The sequence below is a fragment of the Periplaneta americana genome, chromosome 14 (genome assembly GCF_040183065.1).
Source record: "Periplaneta americana isolate PAMFEO1 chromosome 14, P.americana_PAMFEO1_priV1, whole genome shotgun sequence".
Classification (NCBI taxonomy): Eukaryota; Metazoa; Arthropoda; class Insecta; order Blattodea; family Blattidae; genus Periplaneta; species Periplaneta americana.
The window spans coordinates 77,175,249-77,189,883 of NC_091130.1; positions in this window are offsets into that span (position 1 = coordinate 77,175,249).

Sequence of the window (14,635 nt, forward strand, 5' to 3'; positions counted from 1 at the left end):
TTCTTCACGTAATTCCCTTTTTCCCTTCGAATTCCCCATATTCTCCTTGTATCTCTCGTGTTCTCCTTGTATCCTCCGTATTTTCCTCGTATTTACCCTGTTCTCTTCGCATTACTCCTATTCTTCCCGTAATCACCTTCTTCTCTTCGAATTCCACATTTTTTCTATGAATTCTTCGTGTTCTTCTTGTATTTTATTTGTTCTTGTATTTCCTTTGTTCTCCTTGTATCTCCCGCGTTCTCCTCGTATCCCACATATTCTCCTCGTATTTTCTCAATTCTCCTGGCACTCCCGCTATTCTTCCCGTAATCCTAATCCCCTTGTTCTCTTCGAATTCCCCATGTACTCCTTGTATTTCCCTTGTTCTCCTTGCATTTTCCTTGTTCTCCTTCTATCTCCCGTGTTCTCCTCGAATCCTCTGTATTCTCCTTGTATTTTCACTATTCTCCTCGAATTCCCCAATTCTTCCCTTAATCACATTCTATTCTTCGAATTCCCCATGTTCCCTTCCAATTTCCATTGTTCTCCTTGTATTTCTTTGTTCTCCTTGCATTTCTCTTCTTCTCCTTGTATTTCCCTTGTTCTCCTTGTATTTCCCATGTTCTCCTTGTATTTCCCTGGTTCTCCTTGCATTTCTCTTGTTATCCTTGTATTTCCCTTGTTCTCCTTGTATCCCCCGTGTTCTCCTCGTATCCTCCATATTCTCATCGCATTCCCCTTATTCTTCCCGTTACCCCCTTGTTCTTTTCGAATTCCCCATGTTGTCCTTGTAGTTCCCTTGTTCTTCTTGTATCCCCATGTTCTCTTCAAATTCCCAATTGTTCTCCCTGTATTTCCCTTGTCCTCATTGTTCCTCCCGTGTTCTCCTCGTATCTCCCGTATTCTCCGCGTATCCTCCGTATTCTCTTCGCATTTGCCCTATTCTTCCTGCAATCTCCTTGTTCGCCTCGAAATCCCCTTTTTCTCTTCGAATTCCCCCATGTTCTCCTTGTATTTCCCTTGTTCTTGTGTTTCCCTTATTCTTCATGTATCTCTCGTGGTCTCGTCGTATCCCCTGTATTCTCCGCGTATTTTCCTTAATCTCCACGCATTCCCCCTATTCTTCTCGTAATCACCTTGTTCGCCTCGTAATCCCCATATTCTCTTCGATTTCCCATGTTATCGTTGTATTTCCCACGTTCCCCTTGTACTTTCCTTGTTATCCGTGTATTTCCCTTGTTCTCTTTGTATATCCCGTGTTCTCCTTGTATACTCCGTCTTCTCCTCTTATTTTTCCTATTCTCCTCGCATTCCCCCTATTCTTCCCGTAAATCCTTCGTTCGCCTCGTAATTCACTTTTTCCCTTCGAATTCCCCATGTTCTCCTTGTTTTTCCTTGTTCTCCTTCTATTCCCTTGGTTCTACTTGCATTCTCCATGTTCTCCTTGTTTTTCCCTTGTTCTCCTTGGATTTCCCTTGTTTTCCTTGCATTCCCCATGTTGTTCTTGTATCCCGGTTGCTTCCCTTTCATTCCGTTTGTTCTTCCTATATTTTTATTCCTATTCTTCTTTATTTACCTCGTCCTCCTACTTGTATTCTCCTTGTTCTTTACTTATTTACCTTTTGTCCCTGTTTTCCCCTTGTTCTCTTTATATTCTCCTTGTTCGTTTTCCATTTTTCTTCTATACGTAGAGATAAGCAGTACAGTAAAGCTATGCATCTGTCGATAGGTCGCCTACTTAGGATCAGAAAATCTACAAAATCATAGTTTTGAGATAAACGTACTTAAAGGTTTGCTCTTAGAAACTGGACGCTTTACAATAACTTTACATCGAGTATTCTGCTATAAATCATTATTACACTTAATGTTGTGATGTTGTGACTTGATAGTCTTATTCCTATGCCACTTAATAAGTTGTAATAAATTATTATTTTAATTTATGTATGCAGATACGTTTGTCTTGTTCTTAACAAATTCTAAATTCCAGTTCAACTTACAGCAATCAAACAAGGACATTACAGTATTAAGTAACATTATACTGCGTTCTATAATGTCTGACAGGAGACGTAAACATTGCCGACACAGGTAGGAAGGCGGATAATTGCTTAACAACCAATGGCAGAGACCATATCCCACGCTTATCTTGAAATTGGGCGGTCTGAAGCGTTCTGTCCGCCCAATGTCAAGATAAGCCTTGGACTGTGACCTCTTCCATTGGTTGATAGAAATTATGCGCCTCCCTACCTCTGCCGACAATGTTTACGTCTCCTGTCAGACATTATGGAATGCAGTGTAGAAATCTAATTTCATTGCAGCTGCTGATCATGAATTGTAAGGTAAAGTACCCAAATAAGAGACACTTTTCTTTAACTGCTTATACTAAACGAGGATGGGAATAGACATTTTTAATCTGAATTAATGGAATACATACAGCATTTAGTCTATTTTTAGAATTGACAATACAAATTTTGGTCAGTTTCTATTATTACTTTAAATTATTAAAAAAAAGTAAAACTGGGAAATACTGATGTTTTGAAAAGGGGTTCCAAATAAGAGATACGTGTGCCATTTAAGTTTATTTTTGAACATGGACAAAAATTATCATCATTTGGCTGAAAATTGAAGCAATATATAACATTGTGATGTCATGTAGATACTTTAATAAATTCAGGAACATTTTAAAATTGAAGAGGTCAGTGCAACAGTGACCTAACTCCTCTCAACAGAAAATCTGATGTTTGTTTAGCATTTTTCCAAGTGAAATTAAGATGGTTTACGAAAAGAACACAAAGTCGGTCAGATCGCACATAAGAGTCATTCCATGTCAAATCAAACACGTACGAAACATGACAACTTAATATTTGCTCCAATTTTTTTTATATATTCTATTGATGAAATTAAATAACCCATGCGTAATTTTTTCGGACTGACACAATTATTTAGTCATTTATTAAATGTTACTTTTTCCGTAAGTTAGGATGCAACGTATTATGAAAATGGTTATACTGAAGATTCTATAAATCGTAGAAATTTCGTATTGATATCATTTTAAAGTGCAATATTTGCAGTATTATATACTAATTTTTAGTTTTCAATCAAAATATAAAATGGGCCCCTTTTAGGGGGTTATATTTTTAAAATACGTTTTTATATATCAGGGACGTACTTCTAAAAAGAGAAAAAAATATCATTATATTCTTTGAAATGTTTTACGTAGAACTGCGTTGGTTTTAGAAGGCTATTCGAATAAGAAGTCGCTGTGCAAATAATTTACTGATGGTGTGTTCGGGTCGGAAGGCTCAGATTAAGTGAGACCACGCGCCGGAACATGCAGCTCCGATAGCCGCAGCGAGAGTGACTAATACATTATCAGTGGTGCGGTGTTACTTTACGTAAATAAACAGATAACCTCTAGTTCTAAAAGCACATAATGTCACTTCAACACTTAGCAGTTTCCCTTTAATTTATCTAACAATAATTCCTAAGTCTTTCGGAGTAAGTATCATATTGTGTTGTGTGCTTGTCAAATCAAACACCTGTATACGAAACGTGACCATTTAGTATTTGCTTAAATCTTCTAAAATATGTTGTGAAGATCAAAATAAGAGGTCTGTAATTTTTTCTGGGATCATACTTTAATATTTTACTATTTATACTCTTTTAATTATATGACAAATTCATGCACGACGCAGTATGAAAATGCTCATTGTTAAGATTCTATGCATCATAGACGTTGAGTGTTGGTGTCATTTGAAATGGTAACAAATGGAATATTATATTAATTGATTTATTGATGGGGTTGTTTTAGAGGGTCACTTTTTAAACAATTATTTTTTTATAACAGCTTATCGGTAGCCTACTTTAAAAATGCAAAAAGAAAGTATAATGTATTATATTTTACATAGACCTACGCTGATTTCAGGTTGCTTTCGAATATATTGAAGATGTGTGAGAGCTTAGTGATAATTGAGAATCGCCAATAAACAAGACAAAATTAACTAAAAAAATACAGTATCCAAAACAAAAAAATGCAGAAAGTTATAGATAGGCTACACTTAAACATAAAATCTTTCATATCACAGAAGACACAATTTCAGTTGAAAGTTAAAACAATTCCGATATAATACAGAAATTGATAAAAACATAAAATTTACTTAGTCTTACGTTAAAAAGTGTTAAAATTGTTAAAAAAAAGGTATATACCTTCGACAGACGGCCCGTTTCGACGCTATGTCACGTCATCCTCAGTGTCTCTTGACTCTGCGATATGCATTTGTCGATGGTAGGGTTGGGGGTGTGTTGTCCCTATGGTGGGGGCTGGCTGTTTGTGTGTTATGATGTATTATGGTGTCGACTAATGTGTGCGCATTGAACTGCAATTGTGTGTTAAGTATATATTGTGGGTATGCTATTGTATTCTTATATATTTCGTACTGTTCTAAGATGTTTAACTGTGAACTTTTTGGTGTGATGTGTAAAATTTCCATATCTGTTTCTATATTATGTAGCATAATTTGATGTGATGTAGGGTTTGGTTATAGCTTTAATATGTTCATTATATCTTGTGTGAAAGGATCTTCCTGTCTGTCCTATGTAAAAATGTGGGCAACTATTGCATTTTAATTTGTAAACTCCAGTTGAATTATATTTATTTGAATGTTTAATGTGATTATTTAGGTATTTCTGTGTTGTATTATTTGTTTTGTATGCTATCTTGTATTTTAGTTTTCTGAATGAAGTTGCGATTTTGTGAGTATTGGTATTGTGATATGTTAATGTTATGTATTTATTCTCGCGTGGTGTTTGTGTTGGTTTGTTTTGTTTTTGTTTTGCCTTTTTTATTAGTGTGTCTATTATGTTAGGGTTGTATCCATTGTCTTGTGCTATATATTTTATTGTTTTTAATTCTTCAGTGTAGTTGTCATTGTTCATTGGTATATTAATTAATCTGTGTGTCATTGTACGGAAAGCTACATGTTTATGTTGTATGGGATGATTTACTGAATTGTGTATATGTGTTGTGTTTGTAGTGGGTTTCCTGTATATTTTGAATTCCTGTCTGTTATTTGTTTTGGTTATGGTGATGTCTAAGAAGTTTATAGCTTGGTTATGTTCCGTTTCTATTGTATACTTTAATTTGGGATGTATTTTGTTGAGTTGTTGATGTAGGTTTTCTATTTGTCTTTTGTTTCCATTATATAGGACTATTATGTCATCTACATATCGATGCCAGTACAACAAAAGACAAAGACAAGTAGTGATGATGTGAGGAGGGTTATGGCTGGCAAAAAGAATTGTGTTTCAGTTAAAGAAGATGGAAAGAGAGCTCACAAAGAGAAAAGATTAATACTATGTAATCTTAAGAAAACTTACCAGTGTTTCAAAGAGCAATATCCGTAATTCAAAATAGGATTTTCAAAAATTTTCAAACTCAGACCAAAGGAATGTGTACTCCCTGGAACAAGTGGCACGCACTCGGTTTGTGTCTATGTTCATCATGAAAATGTTAAATTAATGCTTGATGGAATTAATAATATCATTTATAATATTCCTTTTAAATTTTTACCATTAGCAAATACAAATAACTTAGCTATATTTTCTACTCAAGGTACCAACAAGCAAAAGTGGTACGAGGTATCTTACAACTTCATTCTTTTGTTCCACTGACACAATCTCAAGCCATAATAAAGAACTATTCACTTCAAAGTGAGAATAAAGTGGTGGACATTAAATAGAATTGGTTGTAGGTGATTAGTTTTAAAAGTGCAGTGTTGTGTAAACTGTAGTTATCATACTTACAAGTGTATATTTTACAAAAACAATATTTGAATACAGTACTACATCACATAAATTACGCGAAAGAGTGATATTCTGACCATAGAACAGTGTAAAGTGGTCACACGACTCTCATCCAGAGCTGCACTTGCCCATCATCTTGCAACAGTACTTATGCAGCCCTCGACCTCAAGACGCGCAGCTTGGTGAATCATTTAATTATTCTTCAACGGTTGAGAGCAGCGTTCTGATTTTTTAAGGGTGGTTAAAATAATTTCAAGGTATTTAAGGATTTTTTTTTTTTTTTGTAATTTTAAAGCAAGCCGCAGCCATTAAAACATATTTTTATGTGTTGAAATGTTTTTTAAAACAAAGTTAACAAACTTATATTTTTATATTATTATGCGAAGAACAAAGTATGTAATATCACCTTCAAATTGAGACAAAGAGCAAATCTCTGTGATGATTATTAGTGGAGATAATCACGTTTAACAATAATGATGCGCGACCTATTTCAGAATCTTTGATAACACATATCTACTACAATAATCGATATAGACAACAATAATAAAACACGTATTTACTTTTCAATCCATAGAATGTGCAAAATTTGTTTTATCTAAATCAGAGACATGAAGGTCAATTCGAGGTTAAATTTGTGCGATTTGACGTGGAATGACTCATAAATGTACTAATCTTATTTAGGCTACTATTGCTAACATTAATATTTTCCTAGAGAAAGAAAAATGATAGAATATTAAATTTCTATGTCCATATTTTAATTTAAGTTGATTGCAATTTTGCCGTCCCCATTAATTGACACAATTCTTATTTCGGTGTACTGAGCAATTTGGACAAACGAAAGGTTCATCATCAGTGCTGCAGTGCTGCCCAACGACGACATTTTGAACACTGAATCCATTTCTCTCCCCTGAGCCCTGCTGTCCTTTGAAAAAAATTCAGTGCAAAAGAAGCACTCTCCATCATCATAATTTTCTCTATATTCCAAGTCTCTAGAGTTAATTAATTCAATTTCCACATCGGATTCTTCATCGCTGGACGAAAACGAGCAGTGCTTCTTGGACTGAGTTTTTCTGTTATTTTTGTTGTTTTTCGAACAACTTCTTGCGAGCTCCGTCTTTTCTTTGATTTTCCTTATCTAAACTCTCTCTCATTTTTTTTTCTGATCAGATCTGATATTGTGATAGCTCCTTTTCCTGCCCTGGATGACTTTGCATGCGACTACCCACTGGTTGAAGCTTACGGCTCTTGAGGTGGTGGTTGTTGTTGCTGCTGCTGCTGCTATTGCTGCTGTTTCTGTAGGCCTAACTATGGTATAACCAAAGTCACCGTTTCTGGAGCGTGAAATAAGTAATGGGAACGTTGAGAGCGACTAACTTATATTTGCCATAGTCTGTGGCATTAAAGTTGACAACTGTGATTCACAGATTGCTTACGTCACATCTGTTTAGGAGGTGGTACCACTCAGCCGAAGTGTAACAGATGCCACAGAATCTTGAGTACACATCCCATAAATGCAAAGTGCGTGTGTCTTGCCTTTGACGCAGTCAGTGGGCAACAAGACTGACAACTGTGATTGGCAGATTGCTTATGTGACGTGTTGGATGTTACCGTTCTCAGCTACACTGGCAACAAGTGCTCATTGACTGGCTTTTTAGTCAAGAACACTGGCTGTAGTGGCGATATTTACACAAGTCCAACGAAATTTTCGAAATCAGGAATCACAATTAAACTTAATAGTTTTAATAATTACACACGATTTTTATTTGAAATTTATAGAGAATATTTTACGAATTAAGCACTTATGTTTTGATCTTTAAGTAAGGTAAATATTGTCGGACTAGCTGATTTTAATTGACTTTAGCTATTGATATTATTATTGTCATCTCAATGAATAATTAATTTTAGTCATTAATAATGAAAACTTAATTATTTCAATTAGTAATTTTTGTAAGGAATAATTAAGGACAATGGATAATTAATGATTGACCTAATTCGTAATTCATTTTAATTAATAGTTAATTAATCTTTCATTGGTTCTTATGTAGTTGCTGGCAGACAAACTAACACGACTGGAAGCATTAACGCTTTTCGCAAACTCTCAAAGGTGAGCATCATAATAATATCAAATAAGAGTTCTAAATAAGAGATACTATCTCTTAATAGGACCCATAGGTATCTCTTATAAGTGTACGAAGTAAATAAAAATGAAATAGCTACTAAGGTATTATCTTCCTTATTAACAATCTACATTATTATATGCAACATTTTGCCAGCAATTTTATAAAATTAATAATAAATTTGTTGTAGCTTACATTACCTGCTGTTCTCTTCCTCAACAAAAACCAGTAAAAAGTTTAAAGTGTGAAAAATTACTTTACTTGCTCTCAGCTTCGTTGCTTACTTTCAACTGAGGTTAGACAAAGAACACGATGCCTTAGAAACACAAACATTGATTTACCATAGTTGTCGAGAGCTGGCAAATTATACCGGAGAAGTTAACAAGGTATCTCGTATTAGGGCCCTGTCTCTTATTTGGGTACTTTACCTTATAAACATGAGTCTGTGCGATACATGAAACTGAAATACAGTAATGAAAACTTTCCTCTCCAATACAGTTGGTTTTTATACAGACCAGTACAATACAATAATGAAAGTCCATAAACTGTTTTCCTAAACGTTAATAATCTACAGGACTTTGAACTTGAGATACGGTAATAAATTATGAGGTAAATGGCATTACAGGTTTTTTATATAACAAACATAGTACAGAATGTTCAGCTAAACAAAATTATTTGTTAATAATATTATTTAGGGCCTACTACATCGTTCATTAATTGATACCTAATCCAAACTTAAAAAATAAGCATTAATAAAGTACAGAATATAGATAAATGAACATTACACACTTCATTGAGAAACTAATAAATTAATACCAGAATAATAATACTTCCAATTAATTTAATAAATCTGTAATGAAAACTAAAATAAAACTGGCTATGTATTTTATCCAGTTATCCTCCACAACCTCATCTCCCACGAGATCAGAAGTATTAAGACCCTTGTAGAATGCATGGTACCTAAGGGGTTTATACCCTTAGCCTATGACATAAATCTAGGAAATCTTTTTTTCTTTTCTCTGCTTATGCAGAGGGGGCCATCATAAGTGGGACAAAGAATAATATTGTTTTCAGACTCTGATGACATTCGTAGACCAGCTCCTACCTGGTTTGTAGAACCTGGAATGCATTATTGTAGGAATATTAGTAGAAATCGTGCAAGGAACTTTTTTCCGGTATTTAATCTAAGCCATCTTCAACCAGGTTACAGTATCACCATTTTCTGCAGTTTTGTTATCGTTTATGATCTTCTTATGGAGTTGGCTGAAATATGAAAAGTGATTGTTATCCATCTTTATTACCATATGCTTGTCTGGTCTCATTCTCACAATAGTAACCATCCAGTAGATTCGAATACATCTACATGTTTATTTCTTCTTTCTATCTTAGCATGGACAGAGTCCACTTCTATACGTGAATGTCAGGGCTCGAAGAAACACTGATTAATTATAGGAATATCCATTACATTCACTGCATGTAAACACATAGTACTGAAGTTGACATTCCTATTCTGACCCCCACATGTGATTGAAAACAAAGTTACTTCTTTCCCACCTCCTTGATTTTTAGGAAATTCCATATAAATGAAGCCACATCTATCGAGTCTCTTTTTCCGATCATTTCCTCCCACACGAAGCAATATGCTTTGTTTACCTCTACATTAGAACAGTAAAATCATAAGCAGATGATCTCCTCTCGCAGAATATTACTCTTGAATTTATTTTTGGACAGGAAAGCACAGCTTCGAAGTCAGTCGAATTCGACTAACACTTTTTTTTTTTTTTTGCATTTTCTTTCTGAACATTTTTTTAAGTCTCTTGCCATTTCTTTTTTTTTTAATATGATATCCCTATTCTTCCAAAACGTCGTCTTTTTTTCTTCTGGAGCAAGATAAGCAAATTTTAAACACTTATCACAAATATCATTTCGAGGCCTATGAAATTTCAGATTGAATTCTGTTTTGAATATTTTCCGATAGAATCATAATTTCTCTGCTACCCTCCCTTCTGCATGACACTTTTCTTGATACAAATCATCATTTAAATTAATGCATTGCTGTGAAAGAACATAGGTAATAGTCGATACGTTTAAGAGGAATGGCGCAAACCACATCTATTTATCTAGGATCAGAGAAATGTAAGCGCTCTTACGTTTCAAATATTACATTATTTGGAATTGCTTTTTAGAATCTAAAGACAGATAAGCTCTTATGTGCTATTATTCATCAAATGTAGATACGCTAGCACCTAAAATTCGAACTAGTTAAGATACAGATACATTTGTCTGATCCTCAGATCGACCTCAATTCCTGGTTTCTTACAGTTGTGTCAGTTAAAAAATGGGAAAATTGTAGATACGTCTCTCTGCTCCTAAGTAGGCGGTGTTCGCACCCTAACCTAATTCTACATTTTAAGATATATACAGACCTGTCGATTTTTTGTAAACTACGAAGGCTATTTACCAAGAAAATAATAATACGAGTATGTACCCATGGTAGGTCTTCTCGCTTTTATATCCTGAAAGGTTTTAACCAGACCTGTGTTTCTGTGGTGATAATTTTCGTGCAATCTCGCATGTCACTTTCAAAATTACATTTATTTGTATTGAGTAAGGTATCAAATTTTCAACGTAATGTCACAATAATATAATATGCTTATCTATCATAGCGTAATAGCAGAACACAATACATCCCTTATCAAAATTTCTTGGACGCAAAAATCAATTTAGGCACATTACAACAACAACAACAACAAGATAAAGTAAAACTTTTTAATTATAACATATATTTATATAGATAATAATAATAATGATGATAATAATAATAAAGTAATTATACTATTATTATTATTATTATTATTATTATTATTATTATTATTATTATTTTGCGGTATTGATGTAAGATTATTATAATATTTGATATATTATTTAGTTGTAGGACATTATGGTGACAATATAATATAGTGAAGTAAATAACATAATTATTACTTTAACTTTCTCTTAATTTCAATCAATGAAATAGGCAAACTGCAACACACACGATGTTCCAATAATTTCTGATTTCACTGAAGTCTTCTTCTAAGACAGCAGTGACCAAAACTGGTATTGTGATTACATCGTGTAATCACAAACATTGAAACGGATAAGGAGAGTTTTCTGTAAATTGCTATCTCTCCCAGTTACGTACTAAAAACAAGCAGTGACGGTATTTTTACTAGGTTATTTTACGACGCTTTATCAACAGCTTAGGTTATTTAGCATCTGAATGAGATGAAGATGATAATGGCAGTGAAATGATTCCGGGGACCAGCATCGAAAATTACCCAGCATTTGTTCATATTGGGTTGAGGGGAAAACCCCGGAAAAAACCTCAACCAGGTAACTTGCCCCGACCGGGAATCGAACCCGGGCCACCTGGTTTCGCGGCCAGACGCGCTAACCGTTACTCCACAACCAGTACCGATATCATGTCGCTCTACAGCAGCGGTGACCAAACTGGGTATCGTCATTACATCGTGTAATCAAAGACATCATATTGGTAAGGGGAGTTTCCTGTACATTGCTCTCTGTCTCGCTCACGTACAGAAGGTAACCAGTGTCGGTACCATGTCGCTCTACAAACCTTCTATCTCTAGCAGGAACAAAAGGTTTCGTGCAGAAAGGGAAGAGGAATTTATTAGCTGTTCTGTCGGAGAAAATGTAATATGTTGCTTTACTCAACAGTTCAATTAGCAGTATTATATAGAAGCGACATTACAGGGCATCACGCTGACTACAGAGGCATAACAGATATTATTAGTATTAATATTATTTATCAACAAATATTAGCATAATTTTTATATACGTGCCTGAATATATAGGCCTACATCTTCCCTTGAAGGATAAAATAATTACTATACTACGCTATATCTTCATTTTATTATTTTTAATCTTTTGATGACTATTATCAGTTATTTGCTAGTTATTGATTTAATAATAATAATAATAATAATAATAATAATAATAATAATAATAATAATAATAATAATAATGGTAATACTAATAATAATAATAATGTTAGCATTACCAGTACCAGCAATAATAATAATAATAATAATAATAATAATAATCATCATCATCATCATTTATTACATCCACTGATCATACTGTATACAGTCACGAAGCTTGAGTTGTGAGGGTGCTAGGAACAATTGACTGTGCCATGTACTTTTCCGCATTGTCTGTAATGAGGCGATATTAGTGCTCCTAGTGGTTAGCAACTATCTATGGATGCATATTTACTACGTATTGACCTTCGTCACTGTATATACTAGACTGTGATGAAACTGTAAACATTTCACAAATAGAAAACAGTTATTAAGTTGGCAGCAGTAGATAAATTAAGATGGCTGCCATTGTAATTTGAATTGACATTATTTCCATCTTGTAGTTAATAGACCCAATCAGTCTTGACTGTTGCTTAAATATCCACAGAGTATGTGAAATAAATCTATTCCATCAATATCCATGTAAAGGAAGAGATATCAGAAATACATGCAGTTAAAAGCCATGGGTGATTCTCTTACATTTTCCGATATTTTTTATTGTACAGGTTCAGTTTTTGTCAGTTTAAATCTCCAAAATTGTCTGCAAAACTAGGTTTCCTAACTGAGCACTGAAGTAAATATAAAACACACAATTTATGGCAGATTAGACAATAACAGAATCACTCTGTTATAATGGAACCATCGTAACAGAATCATTGTATTAGTAGCAAATCCTATTGATGCAAAATAATATATCTAACTCAATTAGCGATTTTATCATTACAAAGAAATTGGGGACCTAGCTCTGTCTGATAAGAGTACTGAAATTTCCTAATTTATTTTCATAGGTTATATGATATGGTATATCCCCCAAGTTGTTTACGAGCGTGATGGAACATATATTCCAGAAACTGAACTGGAACGAAGACTGGGGTATCAACATAAACGGAAGCTATCTAACAAACTTACGATTCGCTGATGATGTGGTCCTATTCAGTAAAACTCCAGGAGAATTACAAACAATGCTCGAACAACTACATGAACAAAGCAAAAAAGCTGGTCTCACACTAAACAAAACAAAAACCAAACTAATGTCAAATGGGCCACAAACAGCCATACTAATAGATGGAAAGACACTAGCATATGTGAATGAATATACATATCTGGGGCAACTGATTTCATTTCAAGACAAAATGGAAAAGGAGCTGAGACGGAGAATCTGCCTAGCCTGGAAAGCGTTCTGGGGCCTCAAGTTCATACTCCTAGACAGAAAGCTAAGCCGGAAAATAAAATTTCACACTCTAGAAACATGTGTATATCCTGTGCTATTATACGGATGTCAAACATGGTCGCTAAAATCACAACAAAAGAACAAATTTCAAATATGTCAACGTAAAATGCAGCGCAAAATCTTAGGAATATCTCTGCGAGACAGGATACCAAACACCACAATCTAACAACTAGCACAGACAACAGACGTCGCACAAACAGCCACACAAAGCAAATGGAAGTGGGGAGGACACATTGCAGGACTACAAGACAACAGATGGACCTACAAAATTACTGTTTGGGACTCACGGATTGGGCAAAGGACGCAAGGCAGACCAAGACGCAGATGGGAGGACATCTTCAAAGATCACGCAGGGCACCAATGGACACGGATAGCAAGGGACAGAAAAGAGTGGAAGTCGCTAGGCAGGCATCTGAGCAACGACTAGAACAGCAACATGCAAGCAGCATTGTTTGAGGGAAGTTTAATAAGAGAACAGTGAAAAGTGTAGTGTCAAACAATATTATACCTAACGAACAGCATTGAACCTAGCATGGAGTAGCTCGCCAAGTTAGGAAAACTGAGCTAACCCTACCCAAGGGCAGGAGGCCTTTGCTCTTCATGGGACATATTGGGCTATTTCATTTCATTTCATTTCATATGATATGGTAGTAGGTACACTAAGGACAAGAAGAGAAGCAAAAACCTTATGTAGAAGGAGGAAGAGAGAATATGAAAGAGAAATTATAGAGAATCTAGAAAGAGCGGAAAATCAGAAAGAATCCAGGAAGTTTTATAAAAATGACTAAAGAAATAAAAGCAGGTTTCCAACCAAGAACAATACTATGCAAAGACAAAGATAATAATCTAATAGGAAACGAACAGAGTATATTTTAATGACATACTTAATGAAGAAACATTAGAAAATGTTACAAGAGAGGAACAAGTGTATTATGGACCAGAGGTATTTATACAACCACCAACAAAGGAAGAAATTGTGGATATTATTAAGAGCCGGGGAGAAGATGGTATTAGTGCAGAACTTATTAAGAATGGGGGAACAATATTATGTGAAAAGATTTATAAGCTAATTGTGAAGATATGGTCAGAGGAGGAGATGCCGCAGGATTGGTACATAGCTGTGCTATGTCCAATACATAAGAAAGGAGATAAATTACAGTGCTCTAATTATAGAGGAATCTCACTTCTAAATATCTGCTATAAAATTTTAGCAATTGCATTGCTTAAGAGGCTGGTTCCCTATGCGGAAGAAATAATTGGTGATTACCAGAATGGTTTTAGGAAAGATCGTTCTACAACTGATAATTTATTTATGGTGAGAGAAATAGTTGAAAAATTTTATGAATTCGACACAGGATTGTTTTTACTATTTATAGATTTTAAACAGGCCTATGATTCCATAAATAGAAAATATTTAATTGAACTGT